At 36.1% G+C, this 20,000-nt stretch overlaps 1 protein-coding gene across 1 annotated transcript in view; it reads right to left on the minus strand.

The window, feature by feature from the left end:
• ppp2r3a (protein phosphatase 2, regulatory subunit B'', alpha) overlaps positions 1-20,000 on the minus strand; it is a 106,206-nt gene that overhangs the window by 24,781 nt on the left and 61,425 nt on the right. The window lies entirely within an intron of this gene.

The following is a 20,000-nucleotide window of genomic DNA, read 5'->3' on the forward strand; positions in this document are numbered from 1 at the left end:
GACCGAAGACCAGACCGAAGACCAGACCGACATGATCCAGGAGAAATCACGTCGGACAAAAAAAGGGTCTTTAAAAAGAAAGTATGTCAGTCCTTCTGGTGCCTGCTGCTGCTGCAAGATGGACTCTGAACACTCGGAAACATGAGCCTGACTCCGCCAACACACACACACACACACACACACACACACACACACACACACACACACACACACACACACACACACACACACACACAGTATGGGGGGGTCAGACAAGTGTCTTGAATAAAAAAAGAGGTTAGTTCCATGTGAGTGGGCGGGGCCAACTAAGAGGAAATCATTCCAAAGAGGTCATTTTGGGACAGAGTGATGAATCAGCACTTATTAATATTCCATATGTGTTTTTATTTTGGGACAGAGTGATGAATCAGCACTTATTAATATTCCATATGTGTTTTTATTTTGGGACAGAGTGATGAATCAGCACTTATTAATATTCCATATGTGTTTTTATTTTGGGACAGAGTGATGAATCAGCACTTATTAATATTCCATATGTTTTTATTTTGGGACAGAGTGATGAATCAGCACTTATTAATATTCCATATGTGTTTTTATTTTGGGACAGAGTGATGAATCAGCACTTATTAATATTCCATATGCAGACGTTCAAGGAAGGTTCAGAGAACTCCAACGCGGCGAAGGTTTATGTTTGGAGGACAGATTTGGCCTGGGATGGGATGAGGATACTTTGACAATTGACGTGAAAATGTTTCATAGCGAGTAATGAAAGTAAACAGTTGCATAGAACATGTCATATTATATTTTCCGGCCCATAGGGCGCACCGGCTTATAAGGCGCACTGCCCATGAATGCTCTATTTTTGATCTTTTTTCAAATATAAGGCGCACCGGATTATAGGGCACATTAAAGGAGTCATATTATTATTATTTTTTTCTAAATATTGTAAACCACATGATGTATTCAATGTGTGGTATTGAATGCATCATGTCATGCTGTTGACAAAATACAACTGTAAGTAAACAAAAACAAAAACTAAATTGGCTCCCATTTAAATAATTTTGGGTTTGCCCTCAAAGACTTCCTGGATCCAAATACTTCATTCCTTACTTTGTAAACAACAACAAAAAAAGAAAGAATTGATAATAGTAAAAATATCGATATCATCATATTTGTATCATTTATTAACTGACACTATTGATATTATTGACATCTGGATGGATCAAGCCTATTTTACATCAAAGCTTTAGCAGTTAGCTTCTTCTGTCGTCCTGTTCGGTGAGTTTGTGTCAAGCATGTTAGCCATTCCTTTTCCTCCACTTCTCCAGTGATAATACTACTTAGTTTATTTTCCACCATGGTGGTGAGGATTAGAATCTTAGAAGCGGCTTCACACTTTGGATGGATTTGGATGCGTTGGTTGCAGCTTGCTGTCAAATTGGAGCCGGTGTTCTAACAAGACATTCATGGACTCCTGCATGTGTGGAACAAAGAATATGGAATATAATCATCGTGTGATCCTGAATCCTCTTCCTTTTGAAGGAACCTTTCACGCCAAGACAAAATCAACACACACTTGGACACAGCTAGGGTAAACATGAACACGTTGTAAGGATAAAAGTTGTGGAACAAAAGTTGTTGAATAAGAATACAGAATTAAGTTGTGCAACAAAAGTTGTCAAATAAAAGTTGTGGAATAAAGTTTGGGGACAAAAGTTGTTGAATAAAAATGCAGAATAAAGTTGTGGAACAAAAGTTGTGAAATAAAAGTTGTGGAACAAAGTTAGGAAACAAAAATTGTGAAACAAAAGTTGTGGAACAAAAGTTGTTGTATACAAATGCAGAATACAGCTGTCGAGTCAAAGTCCTGGGACAAATGTTGTAAAAACAAACAAAAGGAACAAAAGTTGTGGAATAAAAAATGTATAACAACATTTGTGGAATAAAAGTGTGGGGGGTAATTGTTAAACAAAAGTTGTAGAATAAAGGGTATTAAACGGAAATTGTAGAATAAAAATGCAGAATGAAGTTGTGGAACAAAAGTTGTCTAATAAAAGTTGTGGAATGAAGTTTGGGGACAAAAGTTGTTGAATAAAAATGCAGAATAAAGTTGTGGAACAAAAGTTGTGAAATAGAAGTTGTGGAATAAAGTTAGGAAACAAAAATTGTGAAACAAAAGTTGTGGAACAAAAGTTGTTGAATAAAAATGCAGGATAAAGCTGTTGAGTCAAAGTCCTAGGACAGATGTTATAAAAACAAACAAAAGGAACAAAAGTTGTGGCAAAAAAAATGTATAACAACATTTGTGGAATACATGTGTGGGGGGAAATTGTGAAACAAAAGTTGTAGAATAAAAGGTATTAAACGAAAATTGTTGAATACAATTGCAGAATGAAGTTGTGGAACAAAAGTTGTTGAATAAAATGTGTGGGATAAAGTAATTGAACAAAATGGATTGAGGGGGTCATAAAACAATACCCGTTGCCACCTGTTGTGTGTGTGTGTGTGTGTGTGTGTGGGGGGGGGGTCATAAACCCCTCGAAACTTTCAGTCATAAAACGATCCCCCACATCCCCCGCTGGCCCCCTTTTTTGGAGGTACTCTATCTTCTTATGGTAAACATAAACAAGTTGTAAGGATAAAAGTTGTAGAACAAAAATGCAGAATGAAGTTGTGGAACAAAAGTCGCAAAATAAAATTGTTGAATAAAATACGGAATAACGTTGTGGAGTTAAAATTGTGGGACAAATGTAAAAACAAAAGGATCAGAAGATGTGGGATAAAAGTTGTGTAACAAAAGTTGTGGCCTCGTGGTTAGAGTATCCGCCCTGAGATGGGTAGGTTGTGAGTTCAAACCCCGGCCGAGTCATACCAAAGACTATAAAAAATGGGACCCATTACCTCCCTGCTTGGCACTCAGCATCAAGGCTTGGAATCGGGGGTTAAATCACCAAAAATGATTACCGGGCATGGCCACCGCTGCTGCTCACTGCTCCCCTCACCTCCCAGGGGGTGATCAAGGGGATGGGTTGAATGCAGAGGATAATTTCGCCACACCTAGTGTGTGTGTGTGACTATCATTACTACTTTAACTTTAACTTCAAATAAAGTTAGGGGACAAAAGTTGAAAATGCAGAATAAAGTTGTGGAGTTAAAGTCCTGGGACAAAAGTAAAAATAAAAGTTAAGGAACAAAAGTTATGTAAAAAAGTGTGGGGGGGAAATTGTTAAACAAAAGTTGTAGAATAAAAGGTATTGAACAAAAATTGTTGAATAAAATGCAGAATCAAGTTGTGGAACAAAACTTGTGGAACAAAGTTAGGGAACAAAAGTTGTTGCCCAGCAGCTAAATGAACACTTAGTGTCTAACAATCTCTGTGAACCTTTCAGTCCGCTTTCAGGGCAAATCACTCTACGGAGACAGCCCTCGCAAAAATGACTAATGATCTACTGCTAACCATGGATGTCATCTATGTTGCTGCTTCTTCATCTTAGCGCTGCTTTCCATAATATTTTATTAGAGCGTATCAAAACACGTATTGGTATGTCAGACTTAGTCTTGTCGTGGTTTAACTCTTATCTTACTGACAGGATGCGATGCGTCTCCCATAACAATGTGACCTCGGACTATGTTAAGGTAACGTGTGGAGTTCCTCAGGGTTCGGTTCTTGGCCCTGCACTCTTTAGTATTTACATGCTGCCGCTAGGTGACATCATACGCAAATACGGTGTTAGCTTTCATTGTTATGCTGATGACAGCCAACTCTACATGCCACTAAAGCTGACCAACACGCCGGATTGTAGTCAGCTGGAGGCGTGTCTTAATGAAATTAAACAATCAACTGGAGGCGTGTCTTAATGAAATTAAACAATGGATGTCCGCTAACTTCTTGCAACTCAACGCCAAGAAAACGGAAATGCTGATTATCGGTCCTGCTAAACACCGACATTTATTTAATAATACCACCTTAACATTTGACAACCAAACAATTACACAAGGCCAATCAGTAAAGAATCTGGGTATTATCTTCCACCCAACTCTCTCCTTTGAGTCACACATTAAGAGTGTTACTAAAACAACTCTCTCCTTTGAGTCACACATTAAGAGTGTTACTAAAACAACTCTCTCCTTTGAGTCACACATTAAGAGTGTTACTAAAACAACTCTCTCCTTTGAGTCACACATTAAGAGTGTTACTAAAACAACTCTCTCCTTTGAGTCACACATTGAGAGTGTTACTAAAACAACTCTCTCCTTTGAGTCACACATTAAGAGTGTTACTAAAACAACTCTCTTCTTTGAGTCACACATTAAGAGTGTTACTAAAACAACTCTCTCCTTTGAGTCACACATTAAGAGTGTTACTAAAACAACTCTCTCCTTTGAGTCACACATTAAGAGTGTTACTAAAACAACTCTCTCCTTTGAGTCACACATTAAGAGTGTTACTAAAACAACTCTCTCCTTTGAGTCACACATTAAGAGTGTTACTAAAACAACTCTCTCCTTTGAGTCACACATTAAGAGTGTTACTAAAACAACTCTCTCCTTTGAGTCACACATTAAGAGTGTTACTAAAACAACTCTCTCCTTTGAGTCACACATTAAGAGTGTTACTAAAACAACTCTCTCCTTTGAGTCACACATTAAGAGTGTTACTAAAACAACTCTCTCCTTTGAGTCACACATTAAGAGTGTTACTAAAACAACTCTCTCCTTTGAGTCACACATTGAGAGTGTTACTAAAACAACTCTCTCCTTTGAGTCACACATTAAGAGTGTTACTAAAACAACTCTCTTCTTTGAGTCACACATTAAGAGTGTTACTAAAACAACTCTCTCCTTTGAGTCACACATTAAGAGTGTTACTAAAACAACTCTCTCCTTTGAGTCACACATTAAGAGTGTTACTAAAACAACTCTCTCCTTTGAGTCACACATTAAGAGTGTTACTAAAACAACTCTCTCCTTTGAGTCACACATTAAGAGTGTTACTAAAACAACTCTCTCCTTTGAGTCACACATTAAGAGTGTTACTAAAACAACTCTCTCCTTTGAGTCACACATTAAGAGTGTTACTAAAACAACTCTCTCCTTTGAGTCACACATTAAGAGTGTTACTAAAACAACTCTCTCCTTTGAGTCACACATTAAGAGTGTTACTAAAACAACTCTCTCCTTTGAGTCACACATTGAGAGTGTTACTAAAACAACTCTCTCCTTTGAGTCACACATTAAGAGTGTTACTAAAACAACTCTCTTCTTTGAGTCACACATTAAGAGTGTTACTAAAACAACTCTCTCCTTTGAGTCACACATTAATAGTGTTACTAAAACAACTCTCTCCTTTGAGTCACACATTAAGAGTGTTACTAAAACAACTCTCTCCTTTGAGTCACACATTAAGAGTGTTACTAAAACAACTCTCTCCTTTGAGTCACACATTAAGAGTGTTACTAAAACAACTCTCTCCTTTGAGTCACACATTAAGAGTGTTACTAAAACAACTCTCTCCTTTGAGTCACACATTGAGAGTGTTACTAAAACAACTCTCTCCTTTGAGTCACACATTAAGAGTGTTACTAAAACAACTCTCTTCTTTGAGTCACACATTAAGAGTGTTACTAAAACAACTCTCTCCTTTGAGTCACACATTAAGAGTGTTACTAAAACAACTCTCTCCTTTGAGTCACACATTAAGAGTGTTACTAAAACAACTCTCTCCTTTGAGTCACACATTGAGAGTGTTACTAAAACAACTCTCTCCTTTGAGTCACACATTAAGAGTGTTACTAAAACAACTCTCTCCTTTGAGTCACACATTAAGAGTGTTACTAAAACAACTCTCTCCTTTGAGTCACACATTGAGAGTGTTACTAAAACAACTCTCTCCTTTGAGTCACACATTGAGAGTGTTATTAAAACAACTCTCTCCTTTGAGTCACACATTGAGAGTGTTACTAAAACAACTCTCTCCTTTGAGTCACACATTAAGAGTGTTACTAAAACAACTCTCTCCTTTGAGTCACACATTGGGAGCGTTACTAAAACAACTCTCTCCTTTGAGTCACACATTGGGAGCGTTACTAAAACAACTCTCTCCTTTGAGTCACACATTGGGAGCGTTACTAAAACAACTCTCTCCTTTGAGTCACACATTAAGAGTGTTACTAAAACAACTCTCTCCTTTGAGTCACACATTGGGAGCGTTACTAAAACAACTCTCTCCTTTGAGTCACACATTGGGAGCGTTACTAAAACAACTCTCTCCTTTGAGTCACACATTGGGAGCGTTACTAAAACAACTCTCTCCTTTGAGTCACACATTGGGAGCGTTACTAAAACAACTCTCTCCTTTGAGTCACACATTGGGAGCGTTACTAAAACAACTCTCTCCTTTGAGTCACACATTGGGAGCGTTACTAAAACAACTCTCTCCTTTGAGTCACACATTGGGAGCGTTACTAAAACAACTCTCTCCTTTGAGTCACACATTGGGAGCGTTACTAAAACAACTCTCTCCTTTGAGTCACACATTGGGAGCGTTACTAAAACAACTCTCTCCTTTGAGTCACACATTGAGAGCGTTACTAAAACAACTCTCTCCTTTGAGTCACACATTGGGAGCGTTACTAAAACAACTCTCTCCTTTGAGTCACACATTGGGAGCGTTACTAAAACAACTCTCTCCTTTGAGTCACACATTGGGAGCGTTACTAAAACAACTCTCTCCTTTGAGTCACACATTGGGAGCGTTACTAAAACAACTCTCTCCTTTGAGTCACACATTAAGAGTGTTACTAAAACAACTCTCTCCTTTGAGTCACACATTAAGAGTGTTACTAAAACAACTCTCTCCTTTGAGTCACACATTGGGAGCGTTACTAAAACAACTCTCTCCTTTGAGTCACACATTGGGAGCGTTACTAAAACAACTCTCTTCTTTGAGTCACACATTGGGAGCGTTACTAAAACAACACTCTCCTTTGAGTCACACATTGGGAGCGTTACTAAAACAACTCTCTCCTTTGAGTCACACATTGAGAGTTACTAAAACGGCCTTCTTTCATCTCCGTAATATCGCTAAAATTCGTTCTATTTTATCCACTAGCGACGCTGAGATCATTATTCATGCGTTCGTTACGTCTCGTCTCGACTACTGTAACGTATTATTTTGGGGTCTCTCTATGTCTAGCATTAAAAGATTACAGTTGGTACAAAATGCGACTGCTAGACTCTTGCCAAGAACAAGAAAGTTTGATCATATTACGCCTATACTGTATATACATATATACATATATATATACCTATACTGGCTCACCTGCACTGGCCTACCCACATATGCGGTCCTCTCCAAGGTTTCTCATAGTCATTCACATCGACGTCCCACTGGGGTGAGTTTTTCCTTGCCCTTATGTGGGCTCTGTACCGAGGATGTCGTTGAGACACTTGTGATTTAGGGCTATATAAATAAACATTGATTGATTGATTGAATAAAAATACAGAATGAAGTTGTGGAACAAAAGTTGTGGACTAAAAGTCGTGGAACAAAAGATGTGGAGTTAAAGTCTTGGGAAAAATTTTGTAAAAACAAAAGTTAAGGAACAGGAGTTGAAGAATAAAAATTGTGGAACTAAAGTTGTGAAATAAAGTTGTGAAATAAAGTTAGGGAACAAAAGTTGTATAACAAAAAATGTTGAATATAAATGCAGAATAAAGTTGTGGAGTTAAAGTTTTGAGAAAAATGTAAAAACAAAAGTTAAGGAACAGAAGTTGTGGAATAAAAGTTGTCGAACAAACGTTGTGGAATAGAAGTGTGTGTGTGTGTGTGTGTGTCTATGCGTGTGCGTGCGTGTGTGTGTAGAATAAAAGATATGGTGAAACATTATTAGAAAAAGTGTGTTTGTGTGTAGAATAAAAGTCATGGACCAGCAGTTGTAAAAATAAGAGTTGTGGAATAAATGTGTGGGGGGAAATTATTGAACAAAAGTTGTGAAATAAAAGTCGTGGAATACATGTATGGAATAAAGATGATTGTTGAACAAAAGTTGTGGAAGGAAAGTTATGGAACAAAAGCTGTGGAATAAAGTTGTTGAACAAAAGTTGTTGGAAAAAATTGTTGAACAAAATATATGGCACAGAAGTTGTGGAATAAAAGTTATGGAGCAAATGTTGAATAAATATGCAGAATAAAGTCGTGGAGTTAAAGTCTTGGGAAAAATGTTCTAAAAACAAGTTAAGGAACAGAAGTTGAAGAATAAAAGTTGTGGAACAAAAGTTGTGAAATAAAGTTAGGGAACAAACGTTGAACAAAAGTTGTATAACAAAAAATGTTGAATAAAAATGCAGAATAAAGTTGTGGAGTTAAAGTTTTGGGAAAAATGTAAAAACAAAAGTTAAGGAACAGAAGTTGTGGAATAAAAGTTGTTGAACAAAAGTTGTGGAATAAAAGTGTGTGTGTGTGTGTGTGTGTGTAATAAAAGTGTGTGTGTGTGTGTGTGTGTGTGTGTGTGCGTGTGTGTGTGTGTGTGTGTGTGTTTTTAGAATAAAAGTTATGGGGAAACATTTTTAGAAAAAGTGTGTTTGTGTGTAGAATAAAAGTAATGGAACAACAGTTGTAAAAATAAGAGTTGTGGAATATAAGTGTGGGGGAAAATTATTAAACAGAAGTCGTGAAATAAAAGTTGTGGAATACATGTATGGAACAAAGATGATTGTTGAACAAAAGTTGTGGAACAAAAATTATGGAACAAAAGCTGTGGAAAAAAGTTGTTGAACAGAAGTTGTTGGAAAAAGTTGTTGAACAAAATATATGCCACAGAAGTTGTGGAATAAAAGTTATGGAACAAATGTTGAATAAAAATGCAGAATACAGTTGTGGAGTTAAATGTTGTGAAACAAAAGTTAAGCAACAAAAAGTCGTGGAGTAAACGTTGTTGACCAAAAGTTGTGGAACAAATAAAATACAAGTTAAAAGAATAAAACTTGTGCAACAAAAGTTGTGGAACAAATAAAATACAAGTTAAAAGAATGTCAAGTGTGGAATAACCTCTGTTAGGTATTACGATATAAAATCTACAAAATGCTCACAATCTGAGCTTTTAAAACAAATGACAAAGTTTAGCGTAAGATGGCACACACAATGATTGTGTTTTTGTGCAACATTTCATTGAGCTAATAGGCTAATGCTGACATGTGAGCTCCAATCCTTATTCCCTATTCTGTGCCACAGACAATGCAGGAGCTCCAATCCTTATTTTATTCCCTATTGTGTACCACAGACAATGCAGGAGTGGAAAGTCTGATGGGTTTCAACACGTCAGTTCCAGAGTTAAACAACCTGCTAGCGCTAGCCGCTAACATTAGTGTTTGATGCAGCAGTCTGCTGAGACTTATAAAAGTTGTGGAACGGATAAAAGAAAGGTTAAAAGAATAAAAGTTGTGGAACGGATAAAAGAAAGGTTAAAAGAATAAAAGTTGTGGAACGGATAAAAGAAAGGTTAAAAGAATAAGAGTTGTGCAATAGAAGTTGTGGAATAAAACATGTCGATGACAAACAGGAACCTTAAAGCCAAAATCAGAGACCCGCCCAGCGATTGTCCATTCCGTCGCCATGGCAACAAGACTACCCTTAGACCGGGCGGGGTGCCCCCCCAGGGTTACCGTGCCAACCGCAGGAAATGCTTCCGCTTCCTCTCGAGAGGCACGCAAACACACCATTGCAACAGAGCAGACACACAATGAAGTCAACGTCACATGACAAAACTCACTCCATTCTCCCAGCCTCCTTGAACTCACCACACATTTGACCACTTCCAGGCTGGTCATTTCCACACCTGTAAAGTTGAAATGTATAATGATCTAACATAATTAACGCCTCTAGACTTAATCAAAGCAAATATATTGAAAATAAATAACACGATACAAAATACAAGTAAATACCATTAATAAATCAATATATATTTTCCAATTAAAGTGCCCATCATACTGTCATTTTTCCTTACCAAAGTATAATGGTATACAAATAAAGATAACAATTAAAAAAAATAAAAAATAATATCATACATTCATATAAAATGTAATGATAACAAACCTCCGTGAAAATGACATTGTAGTATCACATTCATCTTTTTTTTTTTTTTTTCATCTTTATCCTCTTGACACGCTACTTTGTTACGAAGAAAGTATATACAACATTACATACAGGCTAATATAAATGTATTTGAAAGTGCCCAAATGTATTTAAGTTCTTTAATCAACTAAAATACAAAATTAAATAAAAACTTTAAAAGAAGAATAATAGAAGAAAAGAAGTGGCACATTTTAAATATTCAAGAACAAAAATGGTTAATAAAAACAAATAGTATTAATCACATATAAACAACAAATATGTGAACTAAATTATTTGTCAGACATAGTAAAAATCTCTTTTTTTTCCATTGGAAAATATTTATTTGGTTTATAAAAAAACGTGGATTTTTAAAACCTTTTTTTTTTAAACTTTCTCAACAACTGCTACTAAGCTGTTAACTTTCAACAGCTTCAGTAAGTTTGTCCTGCAAAAATCTTCCCTCGGGAACTTCAACTATATTTTCATGATGTTCATTTTTGTGATGGTTGTTGACATAATAATGCATCATAAAGAGTTTCACTTTCAATGTGTGCGTTACTCACAAAGTCGTCCACTAGATGGTGCTACAAGTCAGTAATGTTTTCAACAACTGACACTAGCAGCCTGTCGTCGCTAGAGGGCAGCAGCTGACTACACACAGGAAGTATATTTCACCTTTGAAGGGGAGAAATAGGAATTACATTAAAAAAAACATAAAAATGACTATAGAATAAAAATGACTGAGTTTTATTATTTTCACATTTCATTATATAAATCAATCAGTTTTGCAAAAAACTAAACTAAATTAATGTTACTATAATTATATGTAATGCACTCACACACACATACATATATACATATATATAGATAGATATACAAACATACATATAAGTATATATCCCCAGGTGCATGTCTTTGGAGGTGGGAGGGGCCTATCCCCAGGTGCATGTCTTTGGAGGTGGGAGGGGCCTATCCCCCAGGTGCATGTCTTTGGAGGTGGGAGGGGCCTATCCCCAGGTGCATGTCTTTGGAGGTGGGAGGGGCCTATCCCCAGGTGCATGTGTTTGGAGGTGGGAGGGGCCTATCCCCCAGGTGCATGTCTTTGGAGGTGGGAGGGGCCTATCCCCAGGTGCATGTCTTTGGAGGTGGGAGGGGCCTATCCCCAGGTGCATGTCTTTGGAGGTGGGAGGGGCCTATCCCCCAGGTGCATGTCTTTGGAGGTGGGAGGGGCCTATCCCCAGGTGCATGTGTTTGGAGGTGGGAGGGGCCTATCCCCCAGGTGCATGTCTTTGGAGGTGGGAGGGGCCTATCCCCAGGTGTATGTCTTTGGAGGTGGGAGGGGCCTATCCCCAGGTGCATGTGTTTGGAGGTGGGAGGGGCCTATCCCCAGGTGCATGTCTTTGGAGGTGGGAGGGGCCTATCCCCAGGTGTATGTCTTTGGAGGTGGGAGGGGCCTATCCCCAGGTGCATGTCTTTGGAGGTGGGAGGGGCCTATCCCCAGGTGCATGTGTTTGGAGGTGGGAGGGGCCTATCCCCAGGTGCATGTGTTTGGAGGTGGGAGGGGCCTATCCCCAGGTGCATGTCTTTGGAGGTGGGAGGGGCCTATCCCCAGGTGCATGTCTTTGGAGGTGGGAGGAAGCCGGAGTAGAACCCACGCAGTCACGGGGAGAACATGCAAAGTCCACACAGAAAGATCCCGAGCCTGGGATTGAACTCAGGACTACTCAGGACCTTGGTATTGTGAGGCAGATGCACTAACCCCTGTTCCACCGTGCTGCCTCACCAATACTAGTACCTACAAAATGTAGGTACTGTGTTTCTGAGACATGTGAGGATTTTAACTTGAAAGTATTTGTACAAGCTTCCACTAGACAACTCCCAACATGGCCTCCTGCAACATGTTCCTTCAAGTGAGCTATTCAAAATGAGCCTTAAATGCTCCGTATCTGTTAAATAGCTGCTTGCAACACACTTCAACACAATCTGTTAAAAAGCTAGTTCCAACACACTTAAACACAATCTGTTAAAAAGCTAGTTCCAACACACGGCGTGGTTCATTTCCATGCAGTTTGCAAAGAAGCACAAAGACAAAATCCCTCAATGTCAGAAACCACTTGCCACAAAAACACAAGAAAACATGTGGTAAGCAATTGTTAAATAGCAATTGCTTACTGTAGTTTTTAAAGTAATTTTTTTTACAGCTTAAATATATATATATATATATATATATATATATATATATATATATATATATATATACATATATATATATATATATATATATATAGATATATACAAATATACATATATATACGTATACACAAATATACATATATATATAATATATATACGCAAATATACATACATACATATATATATATATATAATATATATATACATATATAAACATATACACACACGTATATATACAATATATATATACAGTATATGTACTGTATATATATATGTATATACATATATACATGTATACATATATATTTATATACATACATATATACACATATATGTGTATGTATATAAATAAATATATATATATATATACATACATATACACACACACACACACACACACACACACACACACACATACTGTATATACATATAGACATATATGTATATACATATTTATAGACACATTTTATATATATATATATATATATATTTATATACATACATATATACACATATATGTGTATATATATATATATATATAAAATATATATACATACATACATATATACACATATATATATATACACACACATATATATACATAGATACATATACACACATATATATACATATACACACACATATATATACATACATACATATACACACATATACACACATATATATACATATACACACACATATATATACATACATACATATACACACATATATATACATATACACATATACAAACAAACACACACACACACACACACACACACACACACACACACACACACACACACACACACACACACACACACACACACACACACACACACATTTTTATATACAGTATGTATAAAATAAACACTGTTATAACATGAATACTGTTATTGGTTATTGTATCTTACTGTTAAGTGTAATAGACTAATACTGGGCGTGTCACTAAAATAAAATAATATTTGATAAGAGTACAGTATTAAAATATGCTCCATCATAGTCACTTTGTTCAATTATGATTGCAGTTTTTCATTGGATGGAATGTATTGAAGTATAAACGTATTCATATCAATCATGTTGATGTATTTATAAATGTAACATGTATAATTGATATTGTTGCAATCTATAATCTATATGAAGGAGTTCCAGCATGATTACATAACTCTCATTCATCTCCCTCACCGTGCTCATAAACATGTTTTGCTGGTTTCCACGGTGACGCAGAGCCAGCTCAGCGCCTCCAGCTGAGTTAAAAGCTTCCAGATGAAAAGGTGAGGAGAAAAAAAGAAAAAAGGAGCGGCTGCTGATGATGTCACTACAAGCTGAGAGCCAACTCTTGCTTTTTAGCAGCATCAAGCTTCTTCACCCTCACAACTCATGTGTTCCATACCACTAATATTACATGAGTCACATTTAAAAAGTCATGTATAGCCAGCATTTCACTTCTTCCATTTAGTCCAATCATTGATGAAAGATAAACATGCATATTACTACTAATATTCATTGAAGAATAAAAACAGCACATTATAGTTGCATATTACTACTAATATTCATTGAAGAATAAAAACAGCACATTATAGTTGCATATTACTACTAATGTTCATTGAAGAATAAAAACAGCACATTATAGTTGCATATTACTACTAATGTTCATTGAAGAATAAAAACAGCACATTATAGTTGCATATTACTACTAATATTCATTGAAGAATAAAAACAGTACATTATAGTTGCATATTACTACTAATATTCATTGAAGAATAAAAACAGCACATTATAGTTGCATATTACTACTAATGTTCATTGAAGAATAAAAACAGCACATTATAGTTGCATATTACTACTAATATTCATTGAAGAATAAAAACAGCACATTATAGTTACATATTACTACAACGTCTCCAAGGCAAAAGTGTATTAGAAAGTATCCAGTAACAAATGTGTCCGCATTCAACTTACTGCGTCATAAGCTTAATTTCTTGAATTATTATGGCCACTAAGTGTCGCCAAGTAAACAATAACCACTCTACTTCAACTTAAAGACAGCATAAGTCATAATAATGAAGTTAGTGTTTTCCATACCTATCATTGTTCTCTGTTTGACTCATTCCACTTGATCAAACCTTTTTATAACACCACAAAATAATACAAGTACCGTATATTCCGGACCATAAAGCACACCGGATTATAAGGCGCACTGCCGATGAATGCTCTATTTTCAATCTTTTTTTCATATATTAAGGAGCATTAAAGGAGTCATATTACTATTTTTTTTTCTAAATGTGGTCTACATAACATGTGATGCTGCTTCTTTGCTCAAAATGTTGCATAGATGATGTTTCACTCATCATCTTCAACTCACTTTCTGACAGTCTCTTCAGGATGCACCGTTTTGTGGGCACTCTTATTTACGTGCCTCCACTTGGACAGCGTCTTCTCCTTGTTGTAGCGGTGTAGCGTGCAAGGACGGGAGTGGAAGAAGTGTCAAAAGATGGAGCTAACTGTTTTAATGACATTCACACTTTACTTCAATCAATAACGGAGCAGCATCTCCTCATCCGGAAACTACAACACAGGAAATGTGTCCCGTGAAAAAACGTCCGACCGGAACTCTCTAATAAGTAAAGTTCCTTGGGTGAATAATGTAAAGTCACTACACCGGTATGTTTTAGTGCTTTCATGGTGAGTTTACTGACAGATATAAGTTAGAACTTTACACTACTTTATATTAGAAATGACAACAGTGGAGGATGAATGTCACATAACAAGAAGATAGAGAAAAAGAAGAAGATTATCCACTACGGTGTGGACACTAACTACAAAGGCGGATGCGCACAATTTTTCAGGACTTATGCAGATAACAAATACAGATCAGCAGGTACCAGAAGATAAGAAAAGTTGCTTTTGCATAATATTGTGAAACAAAAGGTCAGATAATATGTCTTACCTTATACACACAGCATAATAATACTCCTATGTTGAAGCACAGTACAATCCATCAAGCGGTGTGGCTTCATAGCTTACCAAAGTCCTACTAAAACATTTTCATACATTTTTGAGCGCCGTGTGTAATGTTCTATATTTTCAATGGAACATATCAAATGTTGCTGTTGTTTACTTGACTCATATTGCAGTCTACACATATCTCTTATGTGTGACTGCCATCTAATGGTCACACTTATCATTACACCATATACCAAATAAAATTGCTTCGAGGTTGGTAAGCACAACCAGATTTATTCTGTACATTATGCACACCGGGTTATAAGGCGCACTGTGGAGTTTTGAGAACAAAAAGATGTTAAGTGCACTTTATAGTCGGGAAAATACGTTATGTCTCATTCCTGCTGATATCATATTAGGTCAGTATCGGTATCGGCTAATACTCAAGGCTCCAATATCAGAAGTGAAAAAGTTGTATCAGGACACTAATATTAACGTTTATAGCTGTCATACAAGTGTAAAAAGAAGTTAACCTCCCTTTAGTATTAGGACAGAAAGGCTAGAAAATGCGTGTAAACTTTTAAGACAAACGACAAAGTTTTGTGTAACTTTGCACACAGTCATTGTGTTTTTGTGCGACTCATAACCACACTTCATTTAGCCAATAGGCTAATGCTAACATGTTATTTGCAATCTTCGTGTATTTCTTCTGTACCACAGACAACAAGTGCCATGCTTCAAGTTCCCAATGACACAATTCAATCAGCAGTCTGCTGAGACTTTCACCAAGTTTTTGTCTTCCTAATAAGCTAAGTTGCTCCTCTTAACTTCATCCAAGTTGACTTTTTACTTGACATGATGTAATAATACACTAATAATGATGCAATAATACACTGATACTGCTAATAATGATGTAATAATACACTGATACTGCTAATAATGATGGAATAATACACTGATACTGCTAATAATGATGTAATAATACACTAATACTGCTAATAATGATGCAATAATACACTGATACTGCTAATAATGATGTAATAATACACTGATACTGCTAATAATGATGTAATAATACACTGATACTGCTAATAATGATGTAATAATACACTGATACTGCTAATAATGATGTAATAATACACTGATACTGCTAATAATGATGTAATAATACACTGATAATGCTAATAATGGCCCTGTGATGAGGTGGCGACTTGTCCAGGGTGTACACCGCCTTCCGCCTGATTGTAGCTGAGATAGGCTCCAGCGCCCTCCGCGACCCCGAAGGGAATAAGTGGTAGAAAATGGATGGATGGATGGATGCTAATAATGATGTAATAATACACTGATAATGCTAATAATGATGTAATACACTGATACTGCTAATAATGATGTAATAATACACTGATAATGCTAATAATGATGTAATACACTGATACTGCTAATAATGATGTAATAACACACTGATACTGCTAATAATGATGTAATAATACACTGATAATGCTAATAATGATGTAATAATACACTGATACTGCTAATAATGATGTAATAATACACTGATAATGCTAATAATGATGTAATAATACACTGATAATGCTAATAATGATGTAATAATGAACTGATACTGCTAATAATGATGTAATAATACACTGATACTACTAATAATGATGTAATAATACACTGATACTGCTAATAATGATGTAATAATACACTGATACGGCTAAAAATGATAACAATAAAGAGTATGTGTTGCATTCAGACATCATGCTAACGAGAGCATGTTGCAGTCTTTAAAGAACTTGGCTGATGTTTGAGCAGTGATGTCATTTCCTGCAGCAATGATGTCATCCTCTAAGGTTGAAGTAAAAACAAGTGATGGAAACTCCCCTGCTCTCCTTACAAACTTTTTTTTTAGAACCAAAATCTATAGCGGACCGTTCTTATTATCATTAGTGTCGTTACTACTATACTTATTGTATAATAATTGTATATTTGTTATCTATAATTGTTATACTTCATAATGAAATAACCACAGATTGGTTACACACTCTTTACTCTCGCTCCACTTTCTCTTATTATTATCCAATTTAATATAAATAATAATAAATGTTTTATAACATAAATTAATACAAACTATATGGATATACGATAAAAAACAACTTTTGTTTGAATGCAATTCATTAATATCTATCTGTTATTTTCTATTCATGTTAATTTATATTAAGTTTTGTAAAGGTTACACAATTAGTATTAAACAATACAATGTATTTAATAAATAAAGTTATTTTTAATCACTTGACTGTTTTCGTTGAAATTGTTCAATAGAATAAATTCACTTAAAAATAATATTAATAAAAACATTAATAAATAACTCAATGCACAGCAATGACAAAAATATCAATGATGAAAATTGTTTTATTTGTTTACTTAAAAGCCAAATGAACACAATTTTATACTGCGGCTAAAGCCATTAACAATAACAACAATAATTGTGTTTGTTTTTGTTTAATGCATATTTATATTCATATGTTTCCAAATACTTCATTTTGCTCAATGATTTCCAATTCAATTAATTGGCAACGTAAACAAATATTTAATAATCAAAAAATAACGTTTTTAATACAATAATCCCTCGTTTATCACTGTTAACTGCTTCCAGACCTGACCATAGTAAATACATTTCCATGAAGTAGAAATGATTCATTATGAATTAATAATCATTTTATATATATATATATATATATATATATATATATATATATATATATATATATATATATATATATATATATATGTGTGTGTGTATACACAATGTTGGTCAAAAGTGTACATAGACTTGTAAAGAACATCATGTCATGGCTGTCTTGACTTTACAATCATTTCTTATTTTTTTGTGATGTAGTGATTGGAGCACATACTTGTTGCTCACAAAAAACATTCATGAAGTTTGCTTCTTTTATGAATTTATTATGTGTCTACTGAAAATGTGAGCAAATGTGCTAGGTCTAGGGTTGCAAAGGGGTGGAAAGTTTCCGGTAAATTTCAGGAAACTTTCCCGAAATTTACCACGGGAAGTTAAGCTTGGGAAGTTTGGAAATTGTGACCATTTTTTGATTATTCAAGGTTGGACAGCGTCCATCTTATTGTGTAGAATAAGATGAGAAGCTTGTAAATGACTAATGCAATGCCACACACACATATAAATAGTCAGCTAAATAATTAGAGTAGTCTTTAAAAATATTTGACTGATGAACAAATGAATAGAAATAGGCTCGATGAATAAATGAACAGTCAATCAGCATGCTAAATCAAACTAGAAGCTACATTCTTGTTGACAACAGAATGGCTAGCAGAGGAAACTACACCTTTTCATTTACTATTTGCTACTTCAACTGGGCAGCACGGTGGAAGAGGGGTTAGTGCGTCTGCCTCACAATACAAAGGTCCTGAGTAGTCGTGAGTTCAATCCCGGCCTCGGGATCTTTCTGTGTGGAGTTTGCATGTTCTCCCCGTGACTGCGTGGGTTCTACTCCGGCTTCCTCCCACCTCCAAAGACATGCACCTGGGGATAGGCTCCTCCCACCTCCAAAGACATGCACCTGGGGATAGGCTCCTCCCACCTCCAAAGACATGCACCTGGGGATAGGTTGATTGGCAACACTAAATGGTCCCTAGTGTGTGAATGTTGTCTGTCTATCTGTGTTGGCCCTGCGATGAGGTGGCGACTTGTCCAGGGTGTACACCGCCTTACGCCCGAATGCAGCTGAGATAGGCTCCAGCACCCCCCGCCACCCCAAAAGGGACAAGCGGTAGAAAATGGATGGATGGATGGAACGTTACACATCACAAAAAAGGTCAATTCGGATCGCTAATGTTGTTAGCATAAATGAATGGGATTTAACATAGAGAAAATGAGCATCAAGGCTAACGGAGAAATATTTTGGGTTCATTATGAGACTGTGGTGGTACATAAACATAGCTAGCTTAAATACCATAGATCAAATATATTTACTCCATCAACACTTACCTGACTGGATGAAGTCCTTGGGCTCAAATACTAGTGTGGCCTCAATAGCCCTGCTGTAGTGTGTTGCATGCTGGGAATTATCTGGGCATGTGATTGAGGAATGCACTGCACATGTGATGGAGGAATGCACAGTGCAGGGTTGAAATTCTACTGAATTTGCATGAAATCAGGTTGTTTTAGTTAATAATCATGCTGCAAGATCTAGCATGTTGCATTCAATGTTTATTCCCATTCATTTACCATTCATTCCCATGGAAAGTTTCCAACTTTGAATATTCCCGGAATTTTGCAACCCTAGCTGGGTTAAAAGTATACTTACAGCAATATTTATATATATATATATATATATACACAGTATATTAATATTTATATATATGTATATACACAGTATATATATATATATACATACACAGTATATATATATATATACTGTATATATACGGCGTGGTCAAGTTGGTAGAGTGGCCGTGCCAGCAATCGGAGGGTTGCTGGTTACTGGGGTTCAATCCCCACCTTCTACCATCCTAGTCACGTCCATTGTGTCCTTGGGCAAGACACTTCACCCTTGCTCCTGATGGCTGCTGGTTAGCGCCTTGCATGGCAGCTCCCTCCATCAGTGTGTGAATGTGTGTGTGAATGGGTAAATGTGGAAGTAGTGTCAAAGCGCTTTGAGTACCTTGAAGGTAGAAAAGCGCTATACAAGTATAACCCATTTATCATTAT

The sequence above is a fragment of the Nerophis lumbriciformis genome, linkage group LG08, assembly GCF_033978685.3.
Source record: "Nerophis lumbriciformis linkage group LG08, RoL_Nlum_v2.1, whole genome shotgun sequence".
Classification (NCBI taxonomy): domain Eukaryota; kingdom Metazoa; phylum Chordata; class Actinopteri; order Syngnathiformes; family Syngnathidae; genus Nerophis; species Nerophis lumbriciformis.